This window comes from Thamnophis sirtalis, unplaced genomic scaffold, assembly GCF_051295495.1.
Source record: "Thamnophis sirtalis isolate CommonGarterSnake01/CBP01778 unplaced genomic scaffold, rThaSir2_p1.2 scaffold_8, whole genome shotgun sequence".
In the NCBI taxonomy this organism is placed as follows: Eukaryota; Metazoa; Chordata; class Lepidosauria; order Squamata; family Natricidae; genus Thamnophis; species Thamnophis sirtalis.
Window position 1 is genome coordinate 22545867 of NW_028261388.1, and position 14194 is coordinate 22560060.

A 14194-nucleotide genomic window follows, 5' to 3' on the forward strand; every position below is an offset into this window, starting at 1 on the left:
AAACAACAACAACACAGGAATCTTTGGCCATGTTGGTAAAGGTAAAGGCTGGTTAAAGCTGGTCTAATTTCACATCCTATTTCTCCTAGTGCAATTGACTTTTGAGATTAAATATACAGCATATAAAATTGTAGAGTCCTTGGTGCTCTCTGAGCTTGGTTGTTGGTTTGCAGATGTTTCGTTATCTGATTAAGTAATATTAGTGCTTAGTGCGCTGCAAACTCCAAATTTGCCGGCACTGATAGTGTTACCTAGTCCGGTAATGAAACATTTTAAAGCAAACACTCAGAGAATGCCAAGGACTCCACCCTTCAACCCTAATCTAGATCTATTCTGTTTTACTGGATAACAGAAACTGCTTCTCTTTTTTAGGTTTTAAGATTAGATTTTCATAGGTAAAGTTTCCCCTCGCACATATGTGCTAGCCGTTCCCGACTCTAGGGGGCGGTGCTGATCTCCCATTTTAAAGCCGAAGAGCCAGTGGTGTCCGAAGACATCTCCGTGGTCATGTGGCCGGCATGACTAAACACTGAAAATGCATGGAAAACTGTTACCTTCCCACCAAAGTCTTCCCTATTTTTCTACTTGCATTTTTATATGTTTTCGAACTACTAGGTTGGCAGAAGCTGAGACAAGTAACGGGAGCTCACCCCATTACAAGGCGCTAGGGATTTGAACCGCTAAACTGCCAACCTTTCTGATCAACAAGCTCAACGTCTTAGCCACTGAGCCACCGTGTCCCTTCTTTTCATAGGCATATACAATATAATTATTATGACGAGTAGCCATTTTCTTCCTTGAATTGGTCTAATCCCATTTTGAAGCCATTTAATCTAGTGGCTATCCCCATATTTAAATGACAGTGGTTGGAAATTGCATTTTCATTGTGGGTTTGGGTATTACATGCACATACAATTGTAATGCCCTGTTTGTTTGCAAAGTTGTCTTTGTTCCAAGTCACAATTTTAGGAATCTAGAGTACGGTAATTTGCCAATTTACCATGTGTTACTAACTCATTAGCATTTGTTTCTTCTTTCCTACCTCATCCTTGCTGCGATGCTGCCTAGGACACCATCTGGAACTGAATTATTTGAGCGTACATAATTAGGAGGAACTGGACACACACTTGTATACATACAGCATAGATAATCACCAGAATCACTAAATTGAAAGTATAAGTCAATAAACGTATCTTGATTACAAAGATGATAGATAGGTAGATGGATGATAGATGATAGATGATAGATAGATAGATAGATAGATAGATAGATAGATAGATAGATAGATAGATATTTCTAATATGTGTGAATGCATTATGGGTTGGATCATAAACATTGACTATTCTAATAAAATGTAAAATAGACTTGAATATCAATTTTGTCAGTCTTGATGCCTTCCAAATTTATACATTTAGTCACTTTATTTGTATGCCGCCCTTTTCCCTGGGGGGACTCAGGGCGGCTCACAGTTCAAAAGGGGAGGGGAAAGACAAACAATTTACAACGTAAAGACACTACATCATTTAAAAACTCAACAGTCATACAATTCGAGTGTGGGTTAGAGTCTTAACCCCAGGCCAGCCGGGACAGCCAGATTTTAAGGGCGGCGCGGAAGGTCTGGAGGGAGGTGAGGGTCCGAATCTCCACGGGGAGTTCGTTCCAGAGGGTCGGAGCAGCCACCGAGAAGGCTCTCCTCCGGGTAGTTGCCAGTCTACACTGGCTGGCTGATGGAATTCGGAGGAGGCCTAATCTATGCGATCTTATCGGTCTAGTGGAGGTAATTGGCAGTAGGCGGTCTCTCAAGTACCCAGATCCAATACCATGAAGGGCTTTGTAGGTGACAAGTAGCACCTTGAAGCGCACCCGGAGATCAACAGGCAGCCAGTGCAGCTCGCGGAGGATAGGTGTTACGTGGGTGCACCCACGATCGCTCGCGCGGCCGCATTCTGGACCAGCTGAAGTCGCCGAATACTCTTCAAGGGCAGCCCCATGTAGAGCACATTGCAGTACTCCAGCCTAGAGGTCACATCCCTCACAGAATTCTCAGCAATGGCCACCAAGGCAGGGAATTATGGGAACTGAAGTCCAGTCCCCTGCAATCCATTGAGTCAACTTGTCTATCAATTTTCCTTCTTTTTGGAGTTTTACTTTCTCCCTCACTAAAGTCCCTCTGGTACTACATAAAAATGACAGAAACTGAATATTCGAGACATGTGAGATAAACAAAATGTATAAAATACACAAGTATAAGCCTTATCTAATTTAAATAATTTAAGGTAATGTTAAATAATAGATAAAATATGGACATTTATGTTAAAACAGAATAATCATTTTAGCAATGAGGTTAAATGCTTTAAAATGAACAGTGAAATATTTTAGACGAGTTGAAAGGGAGGTGTTTCTATGTTCTTTTTAAAGGCCATTGTGGATGCCAGTTGCCATCTTGTCTTGGAAAACAGTTTCCACAGATCCTGGACCATCCAAAAGAAAGTTCAGTCTAAGTAGCAAGATGATGGGCTGGGGACCATTAGCAGTGAGCCTTCAAGGGGAGTAGGGATAGGAGGGGAAAATAACAAACATCTGAACTTTGTCATTTTGGCAAAATCATGTTTAGGAAAAAATGCCTATGTGAATGTCCACTAAACTATATTTTGGAGTATGAGGGTCAACTCATAAAGCATTTGCATGTCTGTTATCAAGTTGCCATGCTGAGGAAAGGGGGGGGAGCGCTTTCTTTTAAGGACGAGGCAGGAGCCAGGACTGGAGAACGAAGAACTCTTTATTCACAGTAAGAAACTATTTACAGGCGATTCAGCACCTTCCCTGCAACCTGGGGGTCGAGGTTGAGGGAGATGGGGGTGCCCTTGTAAGTGCCCAGCTGGCCATCGAAAACGTCCGCGAACTCGGTGAGGACGTCCTCCAAGGTGAGGGCGGAACCAACCACCCAATGAACCGCCTCAATAGTTAACTCCAGGGGAGGGAACCAATCCAAACCTAACAGGGCAGGCAGGGCATTTTGCACAATTAACACAGGTAGACGGCCATGAAAATTGCCATAGTCAACCCAGATAGGGAAACAGGCCCAGGGTGGGAATAAGAGTCCCCTGGTAGTCTCTGAGGGAGGTGTCAGCCGGCTGCAGCTGGTCACAGCTAATTTGAGGGCACAATTGAGGGAAGGTAGACCAGGATAGTAGGGAGCGGGAGGAGCCGGAGTCCACATCCATTCTGCAGGGCTGACCTTCTAGGCAAAGGACTGCAGAGATCTTCTTCATCCCTGCAGAGGTCTGGCTGACAGTCTCCCCAAGGTCTTCAGGCAAGGTCACTGCGTAGCAGTCTTCAGCCCGCCGCTGTGACCAACGATCCGGTTGGCAACGCGGTTGAGGCTGCGAAGCGGCAGGAAGCTGCAGGAAGAAGGGAGCTGGTAGCGAGGTGCGACAGACCTGCGGTGCCCTTTCTTGCTGCAATGGCGGCACACGGAGGCCTTAAAAGGGCAAGCGGAGCGGCTATGCTTGCCCCCGCAGCCCACACATATAGAGGCAGCCGGACCAACAGGCTGAGGCGGGAGGCGCCTATGCTGAGCTCGGAGCAGGGCAACTTGATCAAAGTCGGGCTCATGCAGTGTCACTAGCTCGTCCACGAGGCAGGCACGAGCAGGAGGAGGAAGAGGAGGCAGTTGAACCCTCTGCATGTCAGCCGTGGACTGTTCCGAGAGCTTAGCGGCTCTGGCTTCGTCCACGGCTTGCTGCAGGGTGACCTCCGGGCATGCCAACAGACGGCATCTGAGGTGAGGGTCCTTGACGCCGCAGACAAACTGCTCCACCAGGTTGTCATCCAGGTCCCCAAATTCGCACTGGATTGCCACTACGCGCAATGACTGCAGGAATTGACTGACGGATTCTGTCGGTTTCTGCACACATTGGCGGAAGGCATAGCGCCGGGCGATCCGTGAGGGGGTGGGAGCATAGTGGTTCTTTAACTTTGCCATCAAGTTCTCCCAGCTTAACTGGTAGACCGGCCGAGGAGAGGCCAGAGCCCTAGCAGAGGCGAACATGGCCGGACCGCAGCAGCTGAGGAAAAAGCTGCACTTCTCCTCAGGAGGCAGGTTGTGATTTTTTTGAGGCGATTAAATAGCACTCAAAGCGCTCCAGGAACCCAGCCCACAATTCGACACTCCTGCTTGAAAGAGTTTTTCACCCATCAAGACACCATTTTGAAGAAATAGGGTAAACAACTGAAAAAAAACTGGGGTGGGGAGAAGAAATACAGGGCGTACAGTGATGTTAACTATGTGTAAAAATTGAATAAGAAATGATGAAGAATTATGTAAAGAGAATAATATTGTTGAAGTGGGAATCGCAAAGAGATTGTGATAAATGATTAATTTGTTAAGATGAATAAACAGTAAATAACTGAAGACAAAAAAAGGTGTTTGGCAATGACTAAATGAATTGATGGAAAAAAACGAAGGATTATATAAAAGAGATGAATACTGATAAAAGTGGGAGGATTAGAATACAATGAAACCATGATTATAAATATGATGTATAAGATGTGACGTGTTAAACACTTTGCCCATAAAGTATGTTTGTTGGGGGGGGGGGGGGGGAAATGTAATAAAACTTGTTAAAAAAAAAAGACACCATTTTGCTGAGGCATATATTTTGGATGATTCTATTCTGCTGTGGTTTAATCAAGTAGTTCTTCAGAGTGTTTGTTTTGTATTTGCAAGTTACCCCGAGGTCTCAAGCGCAGCTAACATTGGTACATAAACAAAATGTTTATTGGGCATGTGAAATTACATTACATCCCTCTTTAATTGAGCATCTGGAAATTGAAGCCATGTTTTTTTAATGCCACATTTTCTCCTGCTAATGAAAAATGAGGGAAAAGGAAAGGAGCATTTAGTTCCCTTTCTGTGTATAAGGAATGAAATACTATGTTTTGCTGTGCAGAGTCAGCTGTCTAATTTAGAGATAAATTGCAAAGGCCAGCATCGTAATAAATGGTATCGAATACTAATTTTTCATTTAGTTGACTAAAATAAACAGCTACTAAGAGACTGATGAATAGGTCCATTGGTTATGTTTATTTGCAGTCAGTTAGATATTTTAGATTATAGTTGCTAAAATCTGCTGAAGTTCATTTCTCAATCATTCCTTTGAAATATCATTTCCGTTCCAGATTAATTTTAAGGCAAGAAGATAAAAATGTAGCTATCTATAGTTAGAGCTTCGCAGATGATGTTTGTATGGTGCAAAGTAAGAATTTGGTACAGATCACATCCTGTCCAATAAAAGGCAGGAATTCACCATCTGCTGGGGAGAACATAACAGTTACAAAGAGGTGTTCTGACAGATCCTTCCTTCTACTCTTTATTTTTTATGCATGCGGGGGTTTATGGAAAGAGTAGCCAAAGCAGACACATCCTTGCCTAACCGTGAAGATCTTCTGTTTTAACCATGACATAAGCAATGAAGGTGTTTTTGCTTCTGCTGTGTTCCCATGACCTGTTTTATTCTAATCTGTAATTGAAATGGGGTTAAGTTCTCTTAGCTATGCAAGTGTTGCAGAAGTGTGTTCCCACAAAGCTGACAGTCTTGTGTCTGAACCAGGGGTGGGTTTCAACCGGTTCGCGGCGGTCCCCGCGAACCGGTTGGTCGGCGAACCCGGAAGTAAGTAACTTCTGGGAACGGCGAAGGTCCCACCCGCCCGCTCGCATTCCTTACCTGGTTTTGACGAGTTCTACACTTCCACGCATGCGCAGGATGCTTACAGCGCCTGCGCGATCCTCCAGGAGCAGCTGGAGCATTGCACAGACGCTAGTATGCATGCGTGCACTGCATGCGTGCACGAGGACGCCGCCGGCCCCGTTCCAACCGAACCGGTTGGAACGGGGCGAGAAACCCACCCCTGGTCCGAACTATGGCAACCGCGAGGTGTCAATCATCACCGGTGGGTGCCAGGATTGGCTAGAACGTGCAGGTGTCATCAGCAGGAGCTGGCGTCGTCCTAATTGGTTGCTGGTTTGACAGCTGCACTATAAATAGCTGTCAAACCGGAGTTCTCTGTTCTGTTCTGACTAGTGAGTTGTTGTTAACTAATAAAGTTGCTGTTCCTGAATAGATCGCCTCAGTTTGATCTTACTTCATCTGAGTACTTAATACCGGCGATGAGGAGTAGAGGAAGTCTCCCCTCACTGTTATTCAGTCTAAAGATTAGCCTCCTGGAACAAAATGTCAGCTATTCCCAGTTTTGCTCCTTTCTCCGCTCACAAGGAGTCATGGGAAGCCTTTTTAGAGCGGTTCGAATGTTTTTTGTTTGCCCACAATTTGGCTGAGGTGAAAGAAGATAGAAAGAGAGGATTTTTTCTCAGTGCCTGTGGACCTGAAATGTTCAGTATGGCCAGAGCACTATCGGCTCCAATGCTTGGGAATGCCGTCCCCTGGGATGCCCTAATGACTAAACTAAAAAATCATTACTCCCCCGCACCATCTAGAATAGCCTGCAGACATGCTTTCAGACAATGTACGCAATGCAAAGATGAGTCTGTTTGCCAATATATAGCTGTTCTTCATCAGGAGGCAATTCATTGCAATTTCAAAGAATTGGACAAAGCCCTTTTAGAACAATTTGTTTGGGGGGTTAAAAATGTTAGATTACAGCGCTGGCTCTTGACTAAGCCAGAGTTGACACTACAAGCCGCTATTGAAGTAACAGGACCCTGTTCTTACAGAGTCCTTCTGAACGACGGGCAGCAATGGTGGCATCATGTTGATTATCTGCGCCGCTGCGAGGCCCCGAGGGAACAGCTTGCTGATGTGCTCCAACCCAACAACGAAAGACTGTACGCTGCCTCCTATCCTGTTTTCCCCACTATAACATCCCTGTGAAGTGTGTTGGGCTGAGACACTTGTTCCCAGCGTGCCTACAACCGCCGATCCGCCGCTGGTCAACTTACCTGTGGAACCACAACCATCTTCCAGGGCGGAGTCATCACAGATACCTGATGAACGTCATGTTCCGGAAGGCCAAGAAATACCAGTGCGTCTCCTCCGCAGGCACCCACACAAGGACTGTGTCATTCTGAACAAATCTGGAGACGGCCAACCTACCTATCTGACTACGCCTGCACAATCTTGGGGGAAAGAGGTGTTGTGTCTGAACTATGGCAACCACGAAGTGTCAATCATAACCGGCGGGTGCCAGGATTGGCTAGAACGCACAGGCGTCATCAGCAGGAGCTGGTGTCATCCTTATTGGTTGCCGGTTTGACAGCTGCACTATAAATAGCTGTCAAACCGGAGTTCACTGTCATGTTCTGACTAGTGAGTTGTTGTTAACTAATAAAGTTGCTGTTCCTGAATAGATCGCCTCAGTTTGATCTTACTTCATCTGAGTACTTCATAGACAGCATTCGACAACAGCTGCAAGGTGTGCAGCAATCTATTATGCTTCGCCACCCATTACACTGGAGGCAAAATCAGTTGACCTGAAGCAAGATGAGTCTTGGCTGAGGTAAATATTCACTGATGGGTTTTTTCCTCAAAGACCTGGCCATAAAATTAAAGGTACAGACACGAAACATGAAAAACACACTTTTTTAATGTTGTAAGCCTCCCAGAGTCATTAGGTATGAGGTGTGCAGCAAATACATTTCATAATAAATCAATAAATGTTGGTGTGAAAAGGAAATGATGTAACAGTGAAAAGTAGAATAGGCTAGAACAATACAGCATTAAAGGGTAAAAATGACCCCCCCTCTTGCTCCAAAACATAACATGAAAGAAGGTGCATATTGGCATTTGTGGTCTAAGCGGGGGTGGTGGGGAAGGAATGGAAGAGAAAATTTCTAAGTAAAATATTGCTTGTGACTCAGTGGCTTCATGACTCCAGTCTGTTTTGGTTATTGCAATTATATTCAGCTTGGATTATGGCAGAATAGCACGTGGGGGAGAGAAGCAGCACAGGAAGGCACTAGAGATGATGGATGGAGGCTTCCACTCTGACCTGACTTACTCCTGCTGCAGCACCGAAATTGGTGGGCTTCCCCCCCCCGATGTTTGGGGATGGTGGAAGAGGGAGAATAGTAAAGCCAGAACAATCAGACAAGCATTTTCTTACAGGCACCACAAATCAGGACAGCATAGCAATAGCAGTTAGACTTATATACCGCTTCATAGGGCTTTCAGCCCTCTCTAAGCGGTTTACAGAGTCAGCATATCGCCCCCACAGTCTGGGTCCTCATTTCACCCACCTCGGAAGGATGGAAGGCTGAGTCAACCTTGAGCCGGTGAGATTAGAACCTCTGAACTGCAGATAACAGTCAGAGGAAGTGGCCTGCAGTACTGCACCCTAACTACTGCGCCACCTCAGCATAATATGCCATTCTGTGAGGGCAGATCTACATTTGCTGCTTGGCCTATTGCATCCCTCTCCAGCCCGTTGCCAATGTCTCCTGCGCCCATCTTTTCCAGCTTTGATTCAAAATGGCTGATTTCTGACAAAAGCTGTCTTCAGAGAGGATGATCGCCAACACTTCATTCTGATCTAATGGCTCTCCCCAACTCACATGGGCTGCAATGCCTGGCCTTCCCCTTAAAGAATTGGTTCTGTCACCAGACCTTGGCGGGGGAGTGGGGCTGAGTTCATGCATTGGTTATATTCAGTGGTGGGATTCAACTTATTTTTACTACAGGTTCTGTGGGCGTGACTTTGTGGGCATGGTGTGGCTTTGTGGGCGTGGCAGGGGAAGGTTACTGCAAAATCCCCATTCTCTCCCCATCCCACTAACCTGCTTTCCTGCTCCATTCTCCTGTTCAGGGCAACAAAAGAAGGTCAGTAGAAGGCAGGGAGGCAGCAGGGGCGGGGCCAGCCTATTTGCCGGTTCTTCGAACTACTTAAAATTTCCGCTACCGGTTCTCCAGAAACCTGTCAGAACTGGATGAATACCACCCCTGGTTATATTAACTTGTCACTGATATATGGTAATCTGGCTGCTGTTTGGAGTACTATTTGGGAGTTGGGTTGTGGGTTTTTGTATGCTTTTATATTTTTTCCCACATTGTTAGCTGCCCAGAGTCATGAACCTGAGATGGGTGGCCAGATTTAAATTACCTGTTTCCCTGAAAAAAAAACCTCCCCGGATAATAAGCCCAATCGGGCTTTTGAGTGCATGTGCTAAAATAAGCCCTCCCCAAAAATATTGCAAAGCAGCAGCAGCCATGAGGTGACCACGCTTGCTGCCTCCTGCACCTTGAAAATAATAAGACCTCCCTAAAAATAAGGCCAAGTGCTTATTTCGGGGGTCAAAAGAAAATAAGACCCTGTCTTATTTTTGGGGAAACACGGTGTGTGTGTGTGTGTGTGTGTGTGTGTGTGTGTGTGTGTGTGTGTATGTGTATATATATGTATGTATATGTATGTATGTATGTATGTGTGTGTATGTGTGTGTGTATGTATGTACAGCTTCCATTATCTGTCAATCGGCTCGTCACAAGAGTCCATCACAACAGAAACCCAATATTTTTACTGTTGCCTTTGTTACACATTTTGTGTTATATTTGTGCTGATAAATAAATAAAGGGAGACTAGTATAGATCTATTTCAAGCTATTTAGCTCTCATCAGCTAGCCATACCCTTACTGGGATTCGAACCTGGGCTGTATTACCATATCAGGCAGTTATGTTAGCCACTAAGCCACAGGATCTCTTCCTTTATCAGCTAGGCCAGGGAAATAGGTATGTATTGTGTCACAACCCCTGGTATGCCCAAATATATAATTACATTGTTATTTTTATCCTGCTTTTAGGTAAGACAGAAGTTGTGAAGTCAAGGCAGCAAACATACATAATATTCTGCCTCCTATCCTGTTTTCCCCACCATAACATCCCTGTGAAGTGTGTTGGGCTGAGAGTTAGTAACCCAAGATTACCCAGCCAGTTTTCATGTCTAAAATGGGACTAGAAATCATAATCTCCTGATTGTAGCCGGGTGCCTTAATCCCAAAATCAAACCATCCAGAGTCCTGATGAGTCATTGGAAGTCAGATAGCACATAAATTCAATGAATTATTATCGCTGGCTGCATTATCAGCCAGATGTTTAACTGGATTTGGCATTTTTTTATCTACCCATCGAGTCTTTCCTAAGGACCTGGGATAGGCAGATGTTGAGGTTTAATAATATTAAACGTAGTATGGCAGGATGTCAGCTGTTCCAAGTACAATAAATCTGCCTTTTCCAATTGACTGATGATAATTCTCTCAGTGCTGATGGCGTTCAAGTGGTGCTTCAGATGTTTTGGAATTGCACTCAAGGCACCTGTTACTATTGGTAATAGCAAATCATTATTTCTTGGCTTTCATTCTTAGTACATTTATGATGGGTAAGCAACTTTTCTTTCAGTAGTCCGGCAGCTGCCAGCCTTGGTTGCTCAGCAACACTCCTGAGTCTTGTAGCCCACTGTGTCACCAGATGTCCAGGAATTCCAACAATTAGTCCAGTCATTGTTGACCTGGGCAATGACTGATTCAGTACAGGGGTGGGATTGAAAAAAAAATTAGCAATCGGTTCTCTGCCCAGTTGCTTGGTGGGCGTGGCCTACTTAGCCTCCTGCACCACAGCTGAGAGGGGGGGGCATTTTCAACCTCCCCAGGCTCCAGAGGTTTTCTTTGAGCCTCTGGAAAGGTGAAAATGGCCTTCCCCAGGTTCCAGAGGCCCTCTGGAGACCAGAAACAGGGCCATTTCCAGACTTCCAGAATTTCCGGAAGGCCCGTTTTTCGCCCTCCCTCCCAGAGCCCCTGCGTGGGCCCTGCACTTAACTGGCATCCAAAATGGACTGTGTGGAGACTCCTGGGAGGGGAGGGGTGGGCGGGGCCAGCCAGTCCTTGCAACTACCAGTTCGGCAAACCAGATGTAAAATTAGCATCCGGTTCACCCGAACCAGTCCGAATTGGCTGAATCCCACCCCTGATTCAGTATAGATTTCTGTAACTTATATCTCTCACCCTATAAGAGACATTCTTTGGCTGGCTCTTTTCATGAGATCTGTTCAACATGTTTGAACCTCTGTCAAAGTTCTCGTCTTCCTCATTCAAGTCCCACAACCACATTACAACCACATCAAGGAGGTGCCTGATGATGATGATGATGATGATGATGATGATGATGATGATGATCTGGGGAAAGCAAAGAAAAAGCACAGGGACAAAGAGGGGATATCCCTAAAAGAAAAAGGCATGGGTGGAATGCATGGATGAATGGACGTATTGCATTGAATCTACCAAGCAAGAGTTAATTAACATTTTCTTCTCTGCAGGGAGATAACCAATTAGGTCTTGGGATGACTGCAGTTCGAATTGAGCACCAGGCCATTCCCACTGCAATTTCTGAAGTCGAAGATGAGGCAAGATTCGGATCAACAATGGGTGAAGCAAATTTTGAGTGGATACTGTTTTCTGCTGATTCCACAAAAATGGATTGTACTTGTAGATTGGTTCTAAGTCATGTGGTTTTAGCTTAACATGATGTAGGATTGTAACCATTTGTGGTTTTTAAACCATGGTTTCAATCTTGATAGGCTCTTTCTCCCTTTCTTCTGTGAGTTTAAAAAGAATGTTGAAATCAATACAAATGGAAGCTGAAATTACCCGCAAGGTTAAAAAAGGAACAAGAAGGTACAGTTGGGGAGTCAGATTAAGGATTAACCAAATATTTGTTGCAAGATTCTTAAAAACTTTCCATTTTATGCTGATTTATGCTACTGTTTTGCAAAATGAACTTGTTTCCAGATTTTTTTCCCCAAGCTGTTTGGAAATGGAATCTGCCATCTTGACAGGTAATTCTATGCTGTATTTAAACCCCAAGACTCTTCTTGCTCATTGCAAAATCTCCTCCTCTCATTTCTTCATATAACTAGGAGGCGTTTGGCAAGTCATTTTTCCCCAAGAGGAGTGGGATTAATAGAAAGGTTTCTTGCGCTAACTAGGAAAAGAAATCTGCCTCTCATTCTGTGCACATGTTCACGTACAGCATACAAAGTGCTAAAGTGCAGGCAAATTTGGTTTCGAAATTCACTATAATTTAGGGAAGTGATTTTCCTCCATCACCGCTACTATTATGGTGTTGGAAGAAATGTCCATCTGGGTTCAGTTCCAAGTAGAGAGAAAGACACTGGAAACATGGAGACTGCTTGGAAAGATGGTTTAATGGTGGACAGGACCACATGGTTTGAGATCCTGGGCAAAAAGGCACATGGGTGAGAGATAGAGATAGATTTATACCCTCTGTTGGGCTTTGAATTTGAGCTTTTATTCCGATTGGTTGTCAGACTCCCATGGGACCATTTAAGAGTAACTTTGTAAGATGTCTTTGAGCTCCAGGCTTCGTTGAGACTTTCTGGGTGATGTTGTAATGAAAAGTCTTTGGGCAACTCCTGCTATGGCTTTGCCTGAAGGAAGTAGATCTTTGTTAGGTAGAATAGCCTGGCCAAGGCCTTAATGGCCCATTGACAAGTGGTGGGTGGGGGATGAGTTTCCTAAAATAGCTCATTTTCCTAGGAGATGGGTGGGTGCTAACCAGGGGTGGATTGTGGCAGGCACTACTGCCAGTTTGCTCGTGTGCACGCTTTGTGCATGCGCACAGGAGCAGTGCAATTAAAATTGTTCTGCGCATGCACAGAACTGAAAAACAAGATGGCGCTGCCTAGAGAACCGGTTTGGGGCGTGGCAGGCCTGGGTCACTGCCGGTTCCAGCATCCCAGGCCACCAAACCATTACCCACTAGTGGTACTAATTTCCTACAATGGATTACTATAACTGTACAGTACTATGTGACTAACGTTGGGTATCAGTAAAGTGCTGTCAAAAGCTATCATAGGATGTGAAAAGAAAAGAAAAAAGAAAAAAAGAAAAGAATGCATAGTAAGTTACTTTAACATTGCTGAGAAAATGACATGGACATGTCCATATAGTCATCAGGAGCAGAGACTTTAGTTAAAAGGCAACAATTTAGCTAGTTCTTAAATTATTAAATTCTTTTCAGTTTTAAAGTAAAAAAAAGTACTTTTAAAATTATTTAAAAAAATTTATTACCGGGCTGGGGGAAGAGACAAGGGGCACAATTAAAGATTGAAAGAATTTGACACTGGCTTGGACTCTGCACTTTGGCTGGGAGAGGCAGTCAGGATAAGCTGCTGCAGATTTAATTCAGGTAAGAAAGTGGTTTGGGTTGGATTCCCTTCCATCTTTGAGGCAGCAGAGCCGGGTTCCCAGACAGATAAAGATTGAAGAGACAGTTATGTAAAGAGCCCATGTTCCTCCCCAACCTCCTCACTGTCCAAATCTGCTGCCAGCTCCGCTGCCTTCTGGCGGAACACAACAAGAAGTCAGATTCACTTAACAATTGCATGTATCACTTTACAACTGCAGTGATTCGCTTAACAACTTTGGCGAAAGAGGTCGTTAAATGGGGCAAAACACACTTAACAGTTGTCTTGCTTAGCAACAGAACTGTTAGGCTCAATTTTGGTTGTAAGTTGAGGATTGCCTTGTATTTTTACTTTGGTAATATAATAAATGTTAGATACCAGAATCAGTTACAACGGTTTAAACCAAGGTCCTCTGTTGCGGCGGGAACAGAGATTCAACCTGATTGGTCAAAGAGTCTGACAGCTCCCTATAAAAGGGCTGCTGTCAGACTGAACTTCGCTGGATTGTACATCACGCCAAGTGCTATCACTGGGAGAAGCCCTTCCGAGCTTCTAATGGGTTGCCGGCTAAGGTCCCACTTAGTCCGGTTACACCCAAACTACTCTGCCGCATCGCCCCCAGATTCGATAAGCAAAATAAGAAACTTTAGCATAGGGGATTCAGTTTACGCCCACAACTATGCTGGGGGAACCCTGTGGATTCCTGCCACAGTAATAGGCATCACCAGACCTCACTCTTACCTAGTAGACTCGAGGACGGTCGGAATTGGAGATGGCACGTTGACCAACTCCGTGGCCATCTCTCCATCTCCAATCTTAGGCAACCAGAGGTAATTCCTACACGAGTTAGCCAAAGCCCTATCCAAAAGGAGCACGAAGTCACTCCTTCCACAAACAACTCAAGCCCGAAGGTACTGGGGCACTTATCTGTTAGTGTTGCAGGGCCACAGAGAGCTCCGAGCGGGATTTGCTGTAACTCTGCTTTAT

At 44.8% G+C, this 14194-nt stretch overlaps 1 long non-coding RNA gene across 1 annotated transcript; it reads left to right on the top strand.

The window, feature by feature from the left end:
* The first annotated feature begins 6015 nt into the window (after positions 1 to 6015).
* Positions 6016 to 12839, top strand: LOC148044329 (uncharacterized). Its single transcript, XR_015697569.1, has 3 exons — positions 6016 to 7515; positions 9810 to 9913; positions 11318 to 12839. It is a non-coding gene; the product is annotated as an uncharacterized LOC148044329 (long non-coding RNA).
* Positions 12840 to 14194: the final 1355 nt, after the last annotated feature.